This window comes from Chrysemys picta, chromosome 5 (assembly GCF_011386835.1).
Source record: "Chrysemys picta bellii isolate R12L10 chromosome 5, ASM1138683v2, whole genome shotgun sequence".
Lineage (NCBI taxonomy): Eukaryota > Metazoa > Chordata > Testudines > Emydidae > Chrysemys > Chrysemys picta.
In genome coordinates this window covers 18,146,742-18,169,275 of record NC_088795.1, presented here as the reverse complement: position 1 = coordinate 18,169,275, position 22,534 = coordinate 18,146,742, and the positions used below count along the sequence as shown (strand labels likewise).

Here is a 22,534-nt window from a genome sequence, read left to right as displayed (position 1 = left end):
TTTGTGACACTGCTTTTTCAAAGTACTACTAACAAGTTTTGCTTCAGTTCAATCTGTAGGTATTGTATTGGAATATCCATGTCCTTCCCCTTAACTAAAATCTGATCTAAAAGAACTTGTGTGTATGGGAGATTTTGAATGAGAGTGAGAACAGTTCAGATGAGATGTGCAATATCTAAAAAGTCAGTCATGTGGAAAATGAAGGACTAGTTTTCTCCATAGTTAAGTTTTGGAGGGGTTGAGAACTCCACCAGTCTGGGTTTATGTGCTCTAGCAAAGTTGACCTCTGGTGCCACCCCTTGGGTGCTAGTAGCAGCAGATGCTATAGTGTGGACAAGGCTTAGGTTGTCTTCACCCACAGTATCGTCTAATGGAGATGTCCCTTCCAGTTCTAGGAGATAGGATCTTGAAAGGTCATATGAGTCCAGCCCCCTGCCTTCACTAGCAGGACCAAGTACTGATTTTGCCCCACATCCCTAAGTGGCCCCCTCAAGGATTGAACGCACAACCCTGGGTTTAGCAGGCCAATGCTCAAACCACTGAGCTATCCCTCCCTCCAATTAGTGTAAAGAGACTCTTTTGTATAATACCGAGATGGACCCACAGCCAAAGTTTAGATCCAGGGTATATCCTGAGTCCTCTGGATTTGGATATGACAGTAAGCGCTTCGTTTGAAGGCAATCGGCACCTCATGCATGTGCCTGAACCCAGAACAGACCTCAAAACCTGCATTTGAGTGCTTGATTATTATCACTGCAAGATGGGTCCTGATTTGTATAATTCCTGTACTGGCAATATAGATACATTTGTAGAGGCAATCATAGGGCTCCTTTCTAATGTGGCTTGAGTCACATACTACTGCTGTCACTAAGATAATATTAAAAAAAAATTCCCGGTGTTGGAGCAGAGAGGATGTACTGAACAAAGGCATAGCTGCGCTTCAAGCAAAGAATTCTGAGACTTCCTTTTTATTATAGGAAGGAAATTGTACAGAGTGATATTTTTGTTTCCAGGGTTCCCTCAGGACTCCCACTCCCTCACACTCTTTCAGCTTTATGAAGAAAACTTCATACTTCATTATGATCAAAAGTTCGTGGGTTGTTTTTTTGACCAAGAACATGTAGAATCTATAACTCGAAGACTCTTTCACTCATGACTTTCTTTATCCTTCTCTAGCAGGACTGAGAGAAGCTGGTGTGGACTAATGACTTTAAACATCCTGGAGAAAAGGAAGGAAAAGTTTCAATATACTGTAAAACTATAGTTGAGCTTGGAAAGTACCTGATTAAAAATGTCTTCTCTTAATTTAAAACAGTCACGGTTCAAGGGCACAGCTCTGATGTTAAAAAACAACAAAGACTGATTAGCACCAGCAAGGTGTGGCTAGTTCTGGGAAGTACCTGTGAGGTGAATTGCTGGTTACAGCTTGCTCTGAACTTACAATTTTTTTTTTATTTTTTATTTTTTTATTTTTTTAGTGCTCTGGAAAACTGCCAGTTTGGTCATAGTCTAGGTGCTTCAGTGCAGACACTATCTTCCTCTCTTGGTGGTATAGACCCTGTAATTTGTGAAAGACCTACAAGAACACACTTTATGGATCCAGATTAGATAATGCTTAATAAATAAGATTCAGCACCCAGTTTTAAAAGGGGAGTTAAATCTCTTACAAGGAACAGTTTAGAAGGCAGCTTTTTTCCTTACCATTTCTAGGTAAATGCTACCATGTCCAGGAGCGGCTCTATGTTTTTTGCCGCCCCAAGCAAGGCAGTCATGTGGCTTTCGGCCGCTGGTCACGCTGATTCAGCGGCATGCCTACGGGAGGTCTGCCGGTGCCACGGCTTTGGCGTCCCCGCCGCCAAATTGCCGCCGGACCGGCGGACCTCCTGCAGGCATGCCACCGAAAGCCACCTGCCTGCTGCCCTCACAGCGACCGGCAGGCCACCCTCTCCCCCGCGGCTTGCCGCCCCAGGCACGCGCTTGCTGCGCTGGTGCCTGGAGCCGCCCCTGACCATGTCATACGGACACACATGAGCATGAGGCAAAGCTTTCTTAATAAGTAGTAGCCAACCTACAGGGCAGTCTGTTCCTGTCCTCAATTCTTCCACCTGATATTCTTCCACCTCCTTTGTAACCTAACAGGATTAAAGTACGGCTCTGTCTGGCAGTGTAATTGGGACCTATATCGCCACACACATACAGCTCTGTAGCAAGGTTCAAGGCTGCAGGGAAACACAGGTCTTATCTATACTGCAGAATGGAAGGGTGCATTAAGTGTGCTGGGGGACAATCATCCTGTAACCAGTCCCTTCAACATGGTTTATTTTAAAGGCCCTAAGGCCCAGATCTTCAAGGTACTCCACTGATTTCACTGGAAGTGATGTGCCTAAATATCTTTGAGGATATGGGTCTAAGTGACCTGTCCAAGGTCAAGAGGGAGTCTGTGTTAGAGCTGCTATTAGAAGTAGAGAGTTCCTGGCTGCCAGTCCTACATTCACCCCACTAGAACGTGCCTCTCTAATAATATCAGGCCAATATTCAAATATAAATGTCTAAAATTCAACCACTAATAAACCTATGGGTACCTAGATATCTGCTTCTAGCACTAATATCACCAGGACCTAGTAATATTAGTAAACATTTGTACTTCACAAATGATGAATCTCTGGGAGGTCTCCTGAAGGAAGGTAGTTGACCTTATATGACTGACTACTTGACCATCACTTAAACTAGTTTTTGATTACTTCTATGAAGCAGCCTTGAAACAGCGCATATTTATCTTGGAAATTGTCTAATCAATCAATAATCCCTACGGGTCCTAATTTGCATTGTTTAATATGTATTCCAGTAACACAGTCCCCGACCCTTTGTAGAAGACTAGTTTAAGTAGCTCTGCCGAATGCCAGAGAGAAGGACTACTGATTGAGCTGAGCTTTCTTCCAGCCCGTTAAACTAATATCTTTCTTACTCTGTTGCCTGGATGAATTCAAGTCTAAGTGGTATCAGATGGACTTGAGTTTTCATTCCGGAGTGGAAGAGAATTTATTTGACAGGAGAACTGCCAAAAAAAGTCATAGCTTTAAGAGCGTATTAGCAAAGCCTTATTTTTAGTGTCATGAAAGGACTGAGGACATTGTCTCAGGGTTTCTTAGTGGTTCTCAGGAACGCCAGTCACACAAGCACACAAATCTGAACTCACAGCTAAGAAACTTGAGCCGTAAGTGAGTGGATGCTCCAAAGCAAGAGAGTGTTGTGACCAGATCAGGCCTCATGGTAGAGACAAGACCTCTAGGGGTAACGTAGGGTACTGCAAGAAGTAGTATGGTGATGCAGTAAGTGGTGCTCTTACCTCGGTTTGTACTAAGACAATGCTCCAACATGTCATAGGGCATTGTGCTGCTGGAGCAACGTTGTGGTGTTGTGTTTTGAAAGATCAGATCCTGGCCACTGTGGTGAACACAAATCTCATTAAACAACTTGCAGATGTAGGAATGCTATTCAGGCCAAATTCCAACTCGGGTAATCACATTCTCCCTATGTAAATTCCCCTGTTATTTCAGCTGGGTAAGTATTGTTGTTTGGCATAGTGTGAACAGATCCTTCAACACAATATAGCTGCCTGAGAAACGCTACAGGACATTGGCTTGGCTAGATTATCATTAAATAAACACCAAGCTGTAAATCTGTCACAAAGGAATAAATGGGACATAGGTGAGAGTCACAAATACCCAAAGGTTGCCAACGTGATATTTTGAAGGCTTGGAAGTTTGGGGGTATTGGACAATGGAAGATGGAGGTTTTTTTGCAAGACTAGTAGCATTACTCTCCTGGTCAGAGGGAGTACTCTGGCACTAAACTAATTTGCAGTGGCCTGACCCACTTGTGCGGCGTTCTCTGGGGGCATATTCTTAATGGAATCACTCTTAATCTGTACTTGACACTAAACTTTCTTATAGTTTATAGTATACTGAAAATCCTGGTAATAAAGTACAGAAGAAGGACAGATTATACCATAGGAGTGAGGGTACAGAACTGCACCTAAAAGACTTATAAAATCTAGTGAGAAAACTTCTGAGTAGATGTATGGATACAAATACTGATTAATAAAAATACAAACACGCTAAGGGCTGTACTAGGTCCACAGACCTCCTGATCAAAAGAAAGAGCTCTCATTGACTTCATTGGGGCCAGGATTTCACCCACAGTATGCGATGCCGAGAGAAACTGAAACCAACCAAATTAATAAAAGAGAGAGGCAAGGTGAGTGAGGTAATATCTTTTACCAATTTCTGTTTCAGGTCTGGGAAAGTATTGAAATGTGCCAGCTACTTATGCTAAACAATCTGTTCCACCGTGCACTTAGCTGTACTTTCCCCAGACCTGAAGAAGAGCACTCGCTGTGTGGCTTGAAAGCTTGTTTTTCTCACCAACAGACATTTGATCCACTAAGATATATTGCCTCACGCACCTTGTCTTGCTACTAGCCAGGGACTGACCTGGCTACAACTACACTACCGCTAATAAAACAGTAATAATGAGCAACTCAAAGGGGGTGCATTCTTCCTTGTTTTGGGCTCTGATCCTCCGGTAAGAGTTGATTGGTTGGTTCATTTGTTTAACAACCCCTAAAGCATGGGTTTCCATGGTTTTATCAAGAAGAAAAACAGCATGTGCTGTGCATATGGCACTGCAAATTGTGGCCTCAGCATTTCGAAATGTCTCAGCCTCCTCAAATCAAGGCTGCCCGGGGGCGGGGCAAGTGGGGCAATTTGCCCCAGGCCCCACAGGAGCCCGCATGAGAATATAGTATTCTATGGTATTGCAACTTTTTTTTTATGGAAGGGGCCCCCGAAATTGCTTTGCCCCAGGCCCCCTGAATCCTCTGAGTGGCCCTGCCTCAAATCATGGCAACAGGGGAGCTGGAACAATTTTTATAGTGAGGGTGCTGAGAGACATTCAGCTAAACTGTCAACCCTGTACATAATGGAAATCACTTCAAGCCAGGGGTTGCAGTAGCACCCGTGGTTCCAGCATCTACGAATGGGAAATCAGGTTCCGGCCTCTGTGGCTGCTATTCCAGCTTTGCCTTGCTGATTTTAGAGGCTCGTAGCTGGCTCTTCCGTGCAGTGTTAAAAAGGTTAGCTTAATGGCCTGCCCTGAAAGCCATTTGCATAGTGTTATCCACTCCCTAGCTGCTGAACTCATCCACCCTGATACTCAATCCCCTGGTTACAAAGAAAATTAGAGAGAGAGAAGTAAGAGTTGGAAAGGGAAGACACTAGTCATGGGATAACAGATCAAATATCATCAATAGAAGGGAAATGTGACAGATGCAGCAGTAGATGAATTAGAAAAACCTTTAAAAAACCGGGGTGTGGTTTCAGCATGAAAGATGTAGGCTCTGACTTCTAGCACTTCTCGGAGAGTCATTGAAGAGAACAGCGTCCCTTTTAACTCCTATTTTGTAACCAAAGAGCTTGATCCTGTCAACCTTTACACCAGTTGACAGCCTGGCTGACTCTAAGAAGACGAATCACGTCAGTCAGTGTGTGACGTTTCAGTTCGATAGTATGTTTGTTTAAATAGTTGGTGTGAGGAAAACCAATCAAGTCGTTTTCATATTTTAGTGGGGTTTATTTTCAGGTTCTCAGTCCTGCAATGTTATAAAGTGTGATCTGAAAGTATGTTAGTTTACAAAGCTTTCACTGAAGGCTTTAAAAGTCCATAGCAGCATTTTTACTGGTTATGCACCTATTTTGTTTTCCTGAAGCCTAAACTTGGGGCTAAATTAGAGCTGTTAATATCTCCTTGAATGGTGCAGAAGTGGGGGGTGGGGGGGAAGCATTGTGAGGCATACAGTACTGCAGAAGCTTCCCAGCTGCTGGGGCAGAGCTAAACAGCTACGTTTGACACTTTCACTTATGATATGATTTTTGTTGGAACTATGACTAGCTTTGCCTTCTGCAAACAATGAACTAATTGTGAAATTCCCAGAAATAGGAAGTGGTATAGCATTTCTCCAAGTTCTCAAAGCAGAGATCAGCACTTCATGATATCGTTAAGAAAAGATATGGCAAACAAATATGTAGAAGAGAGGGAATGGTCTTCTATAGCCATTCCAGGGCTGGGAATTCAAAGTTTAAAGCTAGGGAATGGATCGTTTAGAGGGGAGTATGTGTATGTACGTAATAATGTTTCGCAGGTCTCAAGAGGAATCCTGGAAGGAGTTACGACATGTTTTAGTAATTCCTGTGAACTGCTGCTTCTCCAGTCTTTCTGATTCATTTCTGCTTTAATTTCAGTACTTCCCAGTATCAGGCTAATGGGGTCACATGTGCTCATTTCTTATAGCATTTTAAATGGTAAGATTTATATTGAAAAAAATCTAATGAAAAAGGGCTGCTCCAGAGCATAACTGTGTACAGAGATGTTGCAAATACAGTATATTCTTGGATCTCACCAGACAAAGGCATCAGAATATTGAGTGCTTTATGGCAGGGACATAAAGCAATATGGACAGATAACAGCAAGAACATTATCCTTATCGAAATAGCATGGGAACTGTGTGTTAGATCTGTTTCATACACAAACTAGCAAACCACCAGTATTTGTGGATTCAAATGCATTAAAGCCTGTTACAAATATGAAATAGCTAAAATAGCCCCCATAGTACAGCATGTCAGAAGCCAGGTGTGCTCTCCAGTGTTAATAGCACAGGATTGTGCAGTGTTACCAGTCTCAGAAGCCCTTTGCATTATCCCTCACCCCATCCAAGAGACACTCATCACCAGATCTCCCTAGCCCAGTTCACATCTACCAACCTTTCTTCAGGTTTGATCCTGCAAACCTTTATTCTCACAAATAACCCCGTACCGAAAAGTTTGCGGGATTGGGCATTTAATTTCTCCCACTACACTAGCTCCATGCTTCTACCTATCTTTCTAATGGCCAGAGATCCCTTCTTAACATATGCTACCCATGCCTGGTTTTAGCAGTCTCTCTATCTTCCTCAAATTCTTCTGCTCTTCATAAATTATTCTGTAACCATAGGCTCCAGTGCTGCAAAAGGATTAAAGTCAATGGGATTCCATTTGGGTATAGGGTCCATGTTGTAGGATCAAGTACTTGTTCAGTAGTCTCTGAGCATCAAGGCTAACTGTTGGCTATTTGGCAAATACCAATAGGAAAGGCAGTGTGGTTTAGTGGATAAAGCGCAAGACTGGGAATCCAAATATTGGTTCTAATAAATGAATGATCTGGAAAAAGGGGTGAAAAGTGAGGTGGCAGAATTTGCAGATGATACAAAACTACTCAAGATAGTTAAGTCCCAGGCAGACTGCAAAGAGTTACAAAGGGATCTCGCAAAACTGGGTGATTGGGCAACAAAATGGCAGATGAATTTCAATGTTGATAAATGCAAAGTAATGCACATTGGAAAACATAATCCCAACTATACATGGGGGTCACTTGGGGTGTTTGTCCCTCCTTGTATAGGTTTAGTCCCCCTCTTGAAAAATATTTCTAACTGGGCATCAGGAGACAGAATCTATGTGGAAGGATGTCCCCTGCTCCTTCTTTCTCACCTGTTTGAACTTCTGTTGTTTCCCTCCCTGCTTGATGACTCTGTTTACTGATTACATGCAAATTAAGCAGAGCACACATTCCTTTGTTTAGGACAGACCTGTTTGCAAACCTCCGTTTGGGCAGGGCTGTGTGGTTTGGAACATGTGTTAATAACACCATACAGTGGAATTTTATAACTGAACATACAGTGTTGCCATACACATTTTACCAGGACAATAATGACCAGTAAATTGAGTTTTCAAATGATACCTTACAAAGTGTACTTTGTACCACAGCGTGTGAACACAGGTACATTCTCTCATAACAGGAGACTGCTAGATGGACCACTAATCTGACCCAGTATGGCCGTTCTTATGTTATCCTGCTCTGCTTCTGCTCATCTGTGTGATCTTGGACAAGGCACTTCACCGGTAATTGTATCCCCTCCAGCCTTTTGTCTGTTGAGACAGTAAATTCTTTGGGATGGTCTGCCTCTTATGTTTGTGTCTGTACAGCACCGAGCATAGTGGAGCACCTATGTCAGTGGAGTCCTCTTGGTTCTGCTGTAATAATATTCTAAAACAAGGTGCCTTGGCACGCTGTTTTTACAAATTAGGACCTCCCCCTATAGACAGGATTGTTATTATTCACATGAGTAAATACATTTAAGAATTGCGCCAATCTCTGTCTAGCACCCTGCAGGTCTGGGTCCCCAATGGGCTGAATGCCCTGAACTCCCAGCACCCTCAGTAGGAGCTCAAATCTGCACCCAATGAATTCAGTGATGCAGGATCATTCTTTAGGAGCTGAATGCACTGAAAATGTCAATGATTTCAAGAAATCACTGGTTTTGGTTTTTTGAGACACTTAGCTCCAGATTCTCAAAGGTATTTAGGCATCTAACTTCCATGGAGTTTAATGGGATTTAGGCACCAAAATACCTTTGAGGATCTCAGGGTCTTAGCCTTAGGACTTACTTTCAGAAGTGTGGAGAGCCCAAATGCCAAGTGGAGCCAATGGGAGTTGGGTTGCAGGGGTTACAGCTCTGACAATTAGGCCGAACATGTCTCTAACCTAGGGTTACCATACGTCCTCTTTTTCCCGGACATGTCCGGATTTTCGGCAGTCAAACCCCCATCTGGGGGGAATTGCCAAAAAGCCGAACATGTCCGGGAAAATGGTGGCTCTGCTCCTCCCCGACTCTTCGGCTCTGTTTAAGAGCCGGGCTACCCGAACGCTACCGGCTTTGGGCAGCCCCGTGCCTCCAGACCCTGCGCCGCCGGAGCCCGAGAGGGGAAGTGCCCGGCTGGGGGCGCAGGGTCTGGAGGCACGGGGGCTGCCCGAATCCGGTAGCGCTCGGGCAGCCCGGCTCTTAAACAGAGCCGAAGAGTAGGGGAGGAGCAGAGCCGCGGCGGCTGGAGGCTCTGCTCCTCTTCGGCTCTGTGTAACTGACACAGTGTAAGTTACGCAGAGCCGCCGGAGCCCCGGAGGGGAAGTGCCCAGCTGGGGGCGCAGGGTCCGGAGGCATAGGGGCTGCCCAAAGCCCGAGCGCTACCGGCTTCACGGTTTGCTGGGCAGCCTCCAGACCCTGCGCCCCCGGCTGGGCGCTTCCCCTCCCGGGCTCCAGCTGCGCTGGGGAAGCGCCGGCTGGGGGCGCAGGGTCTGGGGGCTGCCCGGCAAACCCTGAAGCCAGTAGCACTGGGGCAGCCCTTTCCCCCTGGCTGGGAGTAGGAGGGGGCGGAGTTAGGGTGGGGAAGGGGCGGAGTTGGGGCGGGGCTAAGGGGTGGGGAAATGGGCGGGGCCAGGGCCCGTGGAGGGTCCTCTTTTTTTATTTATGAGATATGGTAACCCTATCTAACCGGACAGGGCACCCCAGTTCTGAGCTACCTACCAGTGAAAGCAAATGGCCACTATTGAAAATGGTGGCCTATCTTAGTGCTACGTATTTGCAATTCTGTTTAATTTCTCACGGTCTTGTCTTGGATTTCATTATTACAGTGAAACACAATTTTACAAAGGAATGCTTTATAACAGAGAAACAATGATTATGAAAATAATGGTTAGATGATGCATCTATTAAAATGCAGTCACAGAAAAATAACAGGTAGATGTGCTTTTTAAAGCACCGTCAAAACAGGGATATTTCTTTTTGCCAAGTAGCCTCTATACTCTTGCTATATTAGACAAAGGGAAAAAGCTGTAATAAGCGACAAAGATAAAAACAGAAGAGTGGTGCTGTCTATATAGGGGACTAACAGAATGAACTAGTTACTAGAAAAGTCACGTGGTGTGGGTTTCCTTGACAACTGTTCCCATAGAACCTGATCTCAAAAGAAGGGGAATCATAAAAAGACCACTGAGATTAATACTTTTAGCTATAGGAAGATTGGAAAAATTTGCATGAGACTTCGCCCAAGTAAAATTCCTAGCTAAAACTATTTTAGAGTAGTTGGGTTGGGTTTGTTTTGCTTTAACAATGCCCCACCTTCCGGAAAACTATATCAGTAAAGGATTAGAAAAGCATATGCCAAATGACCTGATAAAATGTCATGTGTTTTGCTCATTTCTGAGATATAATTGTCCCACAGAAATCAAGGTTTAAGATTTATGAGACAGGTTAAAAAAAAAGTGTCGAACTGTAAACAGTCTTAATGTATTTGATCAACAGTCTGTTTTTGATAATAGCAAACGTGTTATGGAAGAGATGATGGCAAATAGGACATGCATCAGGAAACTAATATAGAAGTTGAGCGGTCATCCAAATTCAACTGAACTCTCGGAGAGACGGTTGGCAACTGTTCTCATGTGAGACCTTTTCTCCTCATTTGCAGAGGGAAAGATTTAGATATGAAGGAAAAAAGCCTGTGTGAAAACAGGAGGAGGTTTACAGAAAAGACATTACAGCACAACAAAATCTTACAAGCTTAGAAAAGAACTGTAAAAGAATAAGGATGGTCTTGTGATGAAAGCTCTGCATTAATACTCAGGATAGTTGGACTCAATTCCCAGCTCTGCCACAAACTTCCTCTGTGACCTTGGGTGAATTCCTTAGACCCAGATCCCCAAAGGCATTTAGGTTCCTAACTCCCATTGAATTCAGTAGGAGTTACACACCAATACCTTTCAAGATCTTATAGACTCACAGGCTTTAAGGTCAGAAGGGACCATCATGATCATCTAGTCTGACCTCCTGCAGATTGCAGGTCACAGAACCTTGCCCACCCACTCCTGTAGTGGGCCTTAATATCCCGGCAGTTTAGTTTGCCTGTCTATAAAATGGAATAATCTCATCTTTTTCACTGGGGAGTTATGAGGATAAATTAATTAATGACTGAGCACCTCAGACTCTATGGTCCTAAGTGCCATAGAAAAGCCAATAAATAAGAGGGGAGGGAAGAAATGAAATGCAATTTTCTCTCTCCTTCACATGCACGATAGAGCGAGGCTCTTCACACATAGTACGTAGAAGGCCTGCCCTGTATAGCATACAATCTAAAGGCCGGATCCAACATCCATTGAAGTCAAATGGAATCTTTCCACAAACTTCAGCAGGAGTTGCACTGGATCCTAAACAATAGGCTTTACTGGCAGCCACATGAGGATGTAACACACACCGGGATTTTATTATTTTAGAGTTGCTGGCTGGCCAATTTTTTTCCAGACTTGGCTGTGTTTTAGGAGAGGAGGGAGCCCGACATAAAAGTCAGGTGGTTAAAGCTATCTTTTAATAAATATATTCCACAGGAATGAAAGGAAAATTGACACAATGGCAGAGATGATCTGGAGAGGATTTAAAATAAAATAGGCATGTGCCCTCTCTGCTTTATCGTGTATGCGGAAGGCCTACAAGCTTTCTTGTTTTATTTTGCTTGTCCTTTCCTTAGAAATCTCAAGCGACTGATCCTTTGCTGGCCTGCACCATGTACAGCAGTGGTTCTCAAATGTTTGTACTTTTGTGACCCCTTTCACATAGCAAGCCTCTGAGTGAGACCCCCCCCTTATAAATTAAAAACACTTTTAAATATATTTAACACCATTATAAATGCTGGAGGCAAAACGGGGTTTGGGGTGGAGGCTGACAGCTTGCGACCCCTCATGTAATAACCTTGCGACGCCCTGAGGGGTCCTGACCCCCAGTTTGAGAACCCCTGATGTACAGTCATTCACATCAGTGCAAAGTGAACATAAAACACTACCAAATCTGAATGGCTTCATTTTATACCTACTTTGCACTGCTGTAAAATAAGTGCACCATGTGCAAGGTAATGGGTAATCAGGCCCTCAGTCCTCGTTCCCTCTCTGCCTAGTTGGAGGACTTCAGCGGAGGACCCAGATATATGGAATGGGTGCTCACTCAGTACTTAACTGAATGGGCTGATGTGCTAAATTTTAAACAAGAGCGCTTTTCTCCCAACTGTTCTTAGGCATTTGAATTAAATAAATGTTAATTAAAACAAACACAATTTTGAACAGCCTCAGTAAAAATCATTTGCCTGCAATTAATCAGGTTTCACATCCATGGTATCTATTTTATCATAAACCTACTACTAATTTTCTAGCTATCTGTATAGTCTTCCAGGAAAAAAAACATGTGGACAAGATCTAAATTTCTAATGTTAAAAAACAAGCAGAATAAAGTGTCTTTGGGTTTGTTTTTTGGGGGAGGGGTGGCAGACTTTTAGGCCTCTTACATATACCACAAAGAAGCACAAAAAAACCCTATTTTCTGTTTCTTTAGCTTTTAAGGTTAAGAAATCAAGCACTCATGAGTCAGGATATGCAGAATTAAGGCTGAACTATACTCCCATGTTGAAGCTTTTAAAATATGGTTAATTTGAAATGATATATTTAAGGAATTTACATGCGTTATAATCATACAATATGAAATTTCTTATACAGCCTGAGATCCTGATCCTGCTATGAATTTTACCTACACGGAACTCATTGGCCCTTCCATATAACAAGTTGCAATAACATTTCACAAATTTGTGTTGGTTTTGCCAAACTGTGTGAGTTTAAAAGAAGACTTAAAAATAAAAAGTTCAGAGAAGAAATGTTTTGATTATTTGGACACTTCTGAAACAAAAAGTTTTGATTTTTAAATTCAAAATGATTTTCATTTAAAAATTTCCTCTATTTTATTAAAAAAAAACAACAACCAAAAACATTGTAAAATAATTGAAATCAAAATGAAATGTTTGTTTTGTTGAAACAAAACCTTTTTTGTTTGACCCAAAACCAATTTTTCTGGACTCTTTGATTTGCTGGAAATTTTTAAAAAATTGTTTTCAGTTGGACCTGAAACAATGTAGAGTTTTTTTGGCCCTTCCAGCAAACCAAAATATCCATTATTTGTATAATTCTAATAATTAGCCACCTACTTCAATTTCTTTGTGTGGAAAAAGTGAATCATTTTTCCACTCGTCACCATTTCGCTGAATTCCTCATGTACTTCCTTTTTTCTGGGATGACACTGGTCTTACATTTGCTGACTTTAGAGCAGTGGTTCTCAAACTAGGGCTGCCCGCTTGTTCAGGGAAAGCCGCTGGCGGGCTGGGCCGGTTTGTTTACCTGCCGCGTCCACAGGCTTGGCCGATCGCGGCTCCCAATGGCCGCGGTTCGCCGCTGCAGGCCAATGGAGGCTGCAGGAAGGGAAGCCAGCACATCCCTCGGCCCACGCCGCTTCCTGCAGCCCCCATTGACCTGGAGCGGCAAACCGCGGCCAGTGGAAGCCGCCATCGGCCAAACCTGCAGACGTGGCAGGTAAACAAACCGGCCCAGCCCGCCAGGGGCTTTCCCTGAACAAGCAGCGGCCCGAGTTTGAGAACCATTGCTTTAGAGTACCTTCTACACTAATGAACTGATTTTCTTGTAACTGAGCTTGATCTGTATAGTACCTCTTTCCAAAAAATCAAGCCACGTCTGCCAGTGATGTTAGGGTCCCCAAATAAGTCCTAGCTTGACAGAAAACCCTAGCTCAGGCAGCTGGTCCCACAACTACCGAAACGTAGGGATCTCAGCAAGGCCGTCCTTAGGATTTATGGGGCTCTACGCAGCATTTTTAAACTGGTGCCCCTATGCCCGACTTGCTCTTAGCAACACAAACGTAAGCTTACAGTATTGGAAAACTTGCCACATGCACTTTATTAAAAACAGTTTAAACAAATTAAGCACACTATAATGCTGATGGACTCTATTTGCAGTAAAGAAGTAGCGCTATAGAAAAAATTCTGATTTATTGACAGAATGATGTAAACAATATAATTTTTTTAATTTGTCAACATTTATTGGAAATTACTTTGAAGCGGTATTGAAACAAGGATTTGTTTTTAATTAAAAGCAATCTTTCTGGCTTTTTTGGCTGCAAAATCAGTAATAATGTCATCGTATCACAAATACGAAGTGATGTCTTGTTCGATTGCAAGAATAGCAAGACCAGGCTAGCGTTCCTGACTCATTGTAGAGCAGAGATAGTTTTTAATGAGCTTCAGTTTTAAGAAACTCCATTCTCCTGATGCTACTGTTACAGGAATTGTCAGTAGAATATGAGTGGCAATGTACGCATTAGGATATATGTCAACAAGTTTGCTGGTATGAATAAACTGAAAAAATGTCCACCGCTGAATTTGTATGTGGCAACATTGATGACAATGTACTCAATTCTTCATACATTTCAAGTCCATTTAAATCAAAACTATCACCGTGCTTCAAGAGGCTCTCTAGTGTTTTGCACTTTGTCATTAGCTGATCTTGTTTTCCTAATTTGTTGAATTTAGTTATGTCATACAAAAATCCAAACTGTTCATGATGTGCTCGTAAGGTATTAAACCTTTCATCAACGGCAGATATTGCTTTATCCATCACAATGTTAAAAATTCAACCTCAAATTTCTTTTCAGGATCTTCTTTGGGCTCATCTGCTTCTTCATATTCCGCTTGCCATTTTATCCTCAAAACTCTTGTCACGTTTGGATATGGAAATTTTGGTTGCAGAGTGCCTCTGCAAACTCTCTTGCTGTAACCTGTGCTTCTTTGAATCCAGTTTCTCTGTATTTCACTAAAGTCTTGTGTGTTGTTTAGTAAGGTAAGTGTTGAATCAAGCTGCATCGTTGGACTCTGCATTTTTTGCTTACATTTGAGATTTTAACAAGAATGTCATACCAGATTATGACAGATGTTAGAAACTGGAAGCTGGATCTTTCCGAGGCTTCACTTTTAGCTTTTGGATCTCTGGCTTCAGAAACTTCCTCAGATTGATATCTCAATGTTTTTACACTTTCTATTCTGCTTTCCCAGCGTGTCTTGGATAGGGGCTTAACAGTAATACCACTGACATGTGCTTTGAATATTTGCTATAGTTGAGTGGAAGCTGAAAAGAGCAGGTAAATGCATTGCAGCAAACCAAAAAAAGAAATAGCTTCTACAGAAGACTTGGCCATATCAAAATCAAATTAAGGCTGTGGCATGCACACGGAACAAAAAAAGCTCATGGATTTTCCACCAGCAATCTAGCTTTCACACCAGAAATACGTCCTCTCATATTGGCGCCATTATCGTAGTCTTGTCCTCTAATGTTCATTACGGACAATACCATTCATTTTAGTTCATTATGGAGAGCTTGAAGAAGTCCAAAATCTGTAGTGTCCTCTACTTCTAAAAATGTGATAAATGATTCCTTAACTGGAATCTGTGCTGAATCACTAATGTCGATAAATCTCACTACTAACATTTATTCTTAATGACTTAGGTCCGGAGTGCAAAGAAACCAATGAAACAATTTTGTCTCTCACCTTACCACTCATTAGCATGATCAGTTCATTTTGAATTCTTGGTCCCAAATAGTGGTCAAGTATTTCATTTTCAGTTATTCTTCGGAGATGTTCATTCATCACTGTGTCAAATTTTCCCAGCAGTTGTACAAGGCCCCCAAAATTTGCCATTTTTGGGCTGGTATAATTTGTCAATGCTTCCTCTAAAAGCAAGATTGTTAGTCAATAGATATTCAACAATAGATAATAGACGTTCAAGAACACGACGCCAATGGTGCTTCTCTGACTCCAGCAACCTTTGATTTTGGGGAATCGAGAGTTGTCTGATTTTTTTTTTTTAACCTTACAATCAGCTCACGCCATTTGTGCATACTTTCAATGTGGTGGTGTACCTTTTCACATTGTGGTAATGTGTGACTAAGATTTTGCCAATCATTAATACCCATGGTTGCTATGTTAAAATTGCAACTGTTAAAAATCTTGCATGGGAAACAAAATACAGCATCCTTGCATTTAGAGTACACAAGCACCGTCTGTGGACAATTTCACCATTAGAAAATCTTTTGTAGTAATTGTTTTCTGTGAATTTCCTACTGCTAATGTCTTTAGGATATTTGAGACCTTCTATTCCCCCAGGGCCTTTCTCAAGTATAATGTCACGTAATTTGTTGTTTAAAGATTGCGGCCATGTGCCAATGTCATCTATATCCCCTGCTAGTACAGTTTCAACTGTTGTAATTTCTTGTTTTGTGTCTGCATCCGTTTCAAATGATCCATGTTTTGTTGAGTTTCTTGAACTTCATCTGCATAAATTTTTTTCTTTGGCAGTTACTTCATGATCTTGAGCAACTTTGTTGTTTTCATGACATACAAACTTAAGTACAGAACCCTTCTGTGCTTATATAGCTAATTCTATTTCATCTTTTCATTTTCTTTTTTGTGACCCAGAAAGTTGTTTTCGATTCGACATAACTCATAAGGGTGATTTTTTTTTAAAGAAATAACTGTATAAATTATTGTCAGGTTATCAGAAATATTATTTAAAATAACTAACATAGGATAGCCGTGAGTCTGTCACCTTTGAGCTAGTGTAGACACCCCTCACAAGGCACTCCATCCTGACTGAGACACAAGAGAGCTGGAAACCCATATCATTTTTACAAAGTCACTTTTTAGTTTTAAATGTGTAGTGGGCGTCAGTCTTAATGTTAGTTACAATTCTTTATCAACCTTATACTGTAAATAGATCAATGGCATTATCCAGTTTAATAAGTTCGGTTGCCAAGCAGCGGGAAAATAGGACCCTAGTTTTATTCCTAGGTAAAGCACAAAGTGACCATAAAGAAGCAAGCACAGAATCATATAATCTAGATTAAGGTAGGACAGAAATGTTACAGAAGTCTTATCCACTAAAATTAGTGCAGCATGGGCAGAGACAAGCTAATTTCTTTTTCCAACCTAATGTGTCCTTGTTACAGAAGGGTCCTCTCCAGGTTTTGTCACTCATCCTTTCTGATAAACAAGGTCAATTATGACGCTGAACTTCCATCACCAGTTCATTTTACATAGACAACTGAGTAATCAGCGGATAACTTTTGATCACTTGCAATCTTGACTGCATAAGAACTGATTAATCTGCTTGCCTTACAATAATTTTTGCAGATGGCATTCTTCTTGTAATGCCAGGTTTGGCTAGCCATTACAATGACTGTCCAATGGTGAAGAAAGACTTCCTAGAAGTAGGGTTGGGGTTTTTTCCTTCTACTCTAGAGCTGTACATGAACCATCCATGAAATCCCACAAAGTCTCCAAAACTTCAACATCAGCATCCTTTTTCACAGACTTTTTTTCCTTCTGCACCAATATCTACTCTGCTCCTTGAAAACCCAGCTTATTAAACTGGATAATGCCATTGATCTATTTACAGCGGGGGCTCTCAACCTTTCCAGACTACTGTACCCCTCTCAGGAGTCTGATTTGTCTTGTATACCCCCAAGTTATCTGAGGGGGGATATTGAGGGGATATTGAGGGATGGGGGAGGGGAAAGCGGGGGCTCCACTGAAGGTAGCAGAGGATACTGAGCCGCCCAGCCTGCCTCATGGCAGCGGAGAGCCATAGTTCCCCGCAGAGACCCCCGTACACTCTCCCTCATGCAGAATGCGCTGTGCTGGCACGTTCGACTCTGTGAATATGGCCCCTGCCCAAGGAGACTGCAGCACATGCTGGGTGTGCGGGAGCCAGCCCGCTCTTACCTCCTGCCCCAGTGGTGCCCCACATTTTCAGGTGCCCTATGCAGACCGTCGTGTATGCTGCATATGCCTACGGACAGCCCTGCATCTCAGGAACCTCCTGCTGACACAACTGGCAGCTGGGTACGTAAAGCTTCATAGTCCATTAGTGAGAGGACCGGTTGCTTCTGCTAGAAGCTCAAGGTGGGGCTGCTTAAAAGAAGCTGCCGGAAACATCCTATTGGCTGCAAGCTGTCTGTGTTTCTGTTTGAACCCGGGTGAATATATTTTAGGTTGGGATTAAACTGTGCAGGTTTTCCCCAAGTTTAAGTAGTTGCCATGCTGGCCTGCCCCAGGAGCACAATATCTGGTGAACAAATGTGGTGGAACCCACACAGAGACTAATCAACACTGCCCAAAGGGCTTTCCTCTTCCAGGGGTATGCCTACATCACAAATTAAGGTGAAATTGTTGTGCAGGTATGGCTACACACGCTAACTTTAATCTAGCGAATGTGGGCAACGGTAGCAGTGAAGGTGTGATGTCCTGGACCCTGGCGCTGACTAGACGCCTGAGCAAATACCCCAGGGTTCCTCACAGAGCTGTACCGAGTTGGCTAGCTCACACTGATGCCTGTGTTGCTATGTCTTCACTGCTACTGTTACCTGTGCTAGCCAGATTAAAGCTAGCACAGGTATGCCTACCGGTGCTAGGATTACACCTTAATTTGTAGTGTAGGACCTTTCCATTCCAAAATGCTCTACACGAGTGAAATCCAGCCTACTCTCAGGGGGAAGGGGGCAACCAATTGTAGCAGTAACGATGTAGTGCATGTGATATCTTTCTCTAGACCTAGTGTATTTCCCGTCTAAACGATTATCTTTAGGTTAAAGGAATACAAAGAGCAATAACAAAGTCTCCTCCATGAGAGCGAAGAACATTCTTCCTCCTCTGGAACAGCTGACCTGAATGTAAAAGGGCAGTTAAACACCAGGGACTTGTAGAATTTTAAAAGCACCGCTCACACAGAAAACAGAACCATAAATTACACAACGGCGGCGAGGGAAATTTTATCTCAAGATAACGTGGGCAATTCCCTACGCATACAAAAGTACCGACTGCTTTTTTTTTTTTAATTAGCTGAAGAAAACAAGGCCCTTCTCTCAACTTCCTGTCCTTTCTCTTTGTCTGGCTGTGTGTAAGATACTAACTTTTACATTTCTCATTTGATCCAGTCCAACATTTCAGGGCCTGTTTCTGGAAGGAAGGGCCCAGCCCATGCTGCGCTGTGGCTGTTCTGCACCCACCAGGCAGCCCATAAAGGGCTGTCACAAGCCACTGCAGCCCTAGGTCCGAGGGCTCAGGAGTGGGCCGAGGGCAGGACAGAGAGGGAGCTGGGTGGATGCCCTGGTGTCCTTCCTGGCAGTACAGTGGAATGAGCTGGGTGTTGACCTGCTCTTTCTGCCATCTCTGCCCCAGGCAAACAAGCCTCATGGCAATCAGGGAAGTCAATGAGTGTGGTTAGCAGCCCCGTGGCACTAACTGCTCTCGAGAAAGAACCGCGCAGGCAAAGCCTGCTGCTGCTTGCAAAGGCACCCCGGGACGGCAGCGGGCGGGGGGCCGGCCGGGGTGAAGGCTCCCCCAGCCTGGCCGGGGGCGGGCTCCAGCTCGGCTGGGGGGGGGCTCCCTTTGTCTGGGGGCGGCCGAGGCAAACCCCGCCCCTTCCTGACAGAAACCCGCCCCCTGCTGCCCAGCCTCGCCCGCCGCTGCCACAGCCGCCTCCTGCAGGTGCTGGCGCCCGCGCCCGGAGCTGGCAGCAGGTAGGTGAGTGGCTGCTCCCCGGGCTCTGCAGCGCGGCTGTGCCCGGGAGGGGAGCCCGGCGGCCGGGCTGGTGCCACGGGCGGGCGGCCTCTTTGGGGGCTTAGAAGATGCTGCTCCCCTTCCCCCCCCCCCGCCCTGCCCTTCCTGCTGCTATTGTCTCGTGCACGCTGCACAGAGGCGGCACAGCCGCTGCCCCTCTGCCAGCCCCCGCTGGGATCTCGGTGTGTCCCCCCCCCCTCCCCTGTTACTGCCTCTGTGCTCCTCGTGTGCAGCCCAGCGCGCCCTCCTGCCCGCTGCCGCAGCGCCTGGCCAGCCATCAGCCATGTTCCCTCCTCTGATCCCTCTTCCCCCTCGCCGCCGCGGGTTTGGGGGCTGCCTGTGGCGGGGCGGGTCTCATGGCTGTGGGGAGAAGGAGATGGGTGTCTAGGGTGGGAACAGGGACATCTCCTTTCCCCCCTGCTTCTGGCAGAGCAGCTGCCAAAGCAAACACTGCAACGCTCCAAGCGACTAGGATTTCAGCCAGGGGCTTTCTCCTCCCATCCTTTAGCCCGTGGGTTTTACATTTAAAAAGGTGGGTTGTGTAAAATTGTTACTGACCAGGACATTGGCCAATGCCTGGAGAATGTGTCTTGTTCTGTTCCCACACTGTTACAGTGATAGGTCTTGGGGGATCAGTTGTAATAGCCCACCCTCATCCCTTGCATCCCCATCTCTTTAAAAGGTTAAATGGGAAATAGGCACTCTGGTGTGGCAATATCGACTCATCAAAGAGTCTTCCTTGCCCACCGGCTGGTTAAGCCTAGGGATCTTCATGAAACTGGGAGGGGAAACCATGGGGATGTAGATTTCCAGGGGAAACCATGGGGATGTAGATTTCCAGTGGACATTTGGTTGATTTTTATCACAGTAACATCTGAAGACTCTTAGTTTCATTGTGCTGTGCAAACACATACACAGCCCAAAAGCTTACAATGAAAACAAGGACAAGATGCAAGAGGAGAGGTGGCAGGGTGATTTGGCACACAAGTCTGCATGTGTTAGTAGCAGAACATACAGTTTGGAGGCTTCAGTGTCCAATTTTAGTTAAATTAGTGGAGAAGAGAGAGAGAGATGAGTCATCAAAGCCCCGATCCTGCAAGTTGTTCCATGTGAGACTCATGCAAAATCTTACTGAGGTTTTGTATGGGTGCTGAAACCTGCCTGTGGGGAACAGATTCCAGGATCAGAGTCTAGGAAACCACCTGCTTATGCCATTATCTTACCATATCTCATCTTGCATTAATTTGCTGTGATGTGCTTAGGTGTTGCAACTGATATATGGTCCTCTATCAAGGAGGCTGAGAGCAAGAGGTGATCCTACATACAGCACCATATATGCTGCAATATTTGTACACATCAAGGTGAGTTGACATTGCATTTCTTGGCCCTCTCTACATTAAGACAGATGCTAATTTGATTAATCCTGTTCTATCGTGCTGTTGGAGCTACCTGAAGATGTATGGCATTCAGTATAAAAAGTGGACCCAGAGTTTTCCCCAGGGATCTAGACGTTTATCTCCATATAATGAGAGATATACTCTCTATATTCTCTATTCTCTATAAAAAAGTGGAAGTGCAATTTCCAGGCCCCCACACTCGCTCCCCCTGTGGAAGCCTCTTTGCTAGGCTTTATTTGAAAGGAGTGGGAAGGGGAAAGATTTGGTGGGGCAGGGCTAGGAGCTCAGAAGTAGCTGTGCTTGGAGGTAATGTATTCAGTGAACTGCCTCCCGCTTTTCCCCCAAGATCTGGATGTGAATAAGTATCTAGATACATTGATGATTTTATCACTTCCTTCCAGATTTGGGGTGGAATGTCCTTTTCCCACAGGGATGTGGGGTTTGGATGCTTGACACTCACCCTTTCCCCTTGCAAACTATTATTTGTTTTTCTCTACCCCCATACTTTTGAGGGGACGGCTTTCAGAGAATTCCATGAGGTGAACCACATCGAGCAATCCCATTATCCCTTGAACCCACTCCTTTTGGTTTCTCAGGGCAGGGTGGGATCTGGCCTTGAAACTATAGAAAAGAGCCAGACTGATAAATTTACCTCAGTAGAGGTCACTGATGTGGATGACCTTATCATCCAAAGGTATGACATAACCTTTAGCTCTTGCTCATAGCCCAGAGTTTACATCTCATCATACATTCGGAATACTCAAGTTATCAGTGTTAAACAGTTCCTTCTGTTTGGTTTTGATTTTGATTAACAAAAGGTTCTATTGCAAGAGATTTGAAAGCATATCTAACTAGCATTTGTGCTATCATATTGTTACAACATTATAGGTATATAGGAAATTTTTAATAACTGCTTGTTTTTGGAGAAAATGTATATAAGAAGCTTAAAATGCATATTTATGAGAATGCCTATAACAATGTATTTAATGGGACGGTAGCAACTTATTTTTATACTGGTGTAACAGATTAGATAATGAGGCCTTATATTTTGTGAACAAATATTAGTTATGTTCTTGTTAACCTCTAGATTATTAGAAGCGAAAGAATTTTTGGAAGCTCGTTGTTTATATTCTGTGTTTATTTTTAGTGTTGCTCAGTTGGGACAGTGAAAATCAATGAAGTCAATTTCACTTTAAGGTCCTCTAGTGCTGCAGTTTTTGTTTCAGACACTGCATGGGAATGTGTACTTGTGGAAACACAACTGTTTTCAGTTGACTTGTTTTCCCCCCTTGGAAGAAACATATGTTATGACATAATCCCTTTCGGCATTAGGTTTCATAAGCAGCTTGACTTTTGTAGCAGTTAAAGTTTGGCCCAGATGTAAGTGAGCAGTGACTCCTTAAGGCCCAACTTCTGTAATCAGATTTGAACCAGGAGCCACCGCTAGGGGCCAGAGCTACTAATGGAACTAAAGCTGCCAACTCCTAGCAGAAGAGAAAAGACTGGAGAAAAAGGAACTGATGCAGTTAGATAGTAAGTCCAGGGGAGCAGGGGGAGAAGAAGATGAGGTGACTGAAAAGCATGGCTAGCAGGTGAGAAGGAAGGACAGGTTTATGGCTAAGGCTTGGATTGGGACTCGATGTGGGTTCAATTCCTCGCTCTGCCACAGCCTTCCTGAGTGAAGCTTGGGCAAATCACTTAATCTCTGTGCCTCAGTTCT

At 43.8% G+C, this 22,534-nt stretch overlaps 1 protein-coding gene across 12 annotated transcripts in view; it reads left to right on the top strand.

Moving 5' to 3' along the window:
* The first annotated feature begins 19,240 nt into the window (after positions 1-19,240).
* TMEM150C (transmembrane protein 150C) overlaps positions 19,241-22,534 on the top strand; it is a 40,236-nt gene continuing 36,942 nt past the window's right edge. For 4 of the 12 annotated variants that reach the window (XM_005292078.4, XM_065596040.1, XM_005292077.4 and 1 more), the window contains exons 1-2: positions 19,241-19,377; positions 20,680-20,778. The gene's annotated coding sequence lies outside the window, so the exon portion shown is untranslated. Of the gene's footprint in view, positions 19,382-20,679; positions 20,779-22,534 lie in introns of all 12 variants that reach the window. The other 8 variants (XM_065596038.1, XM_042856464.2, XM_005292080.5 and 5 more) reach the window with 6 other exon arrangements.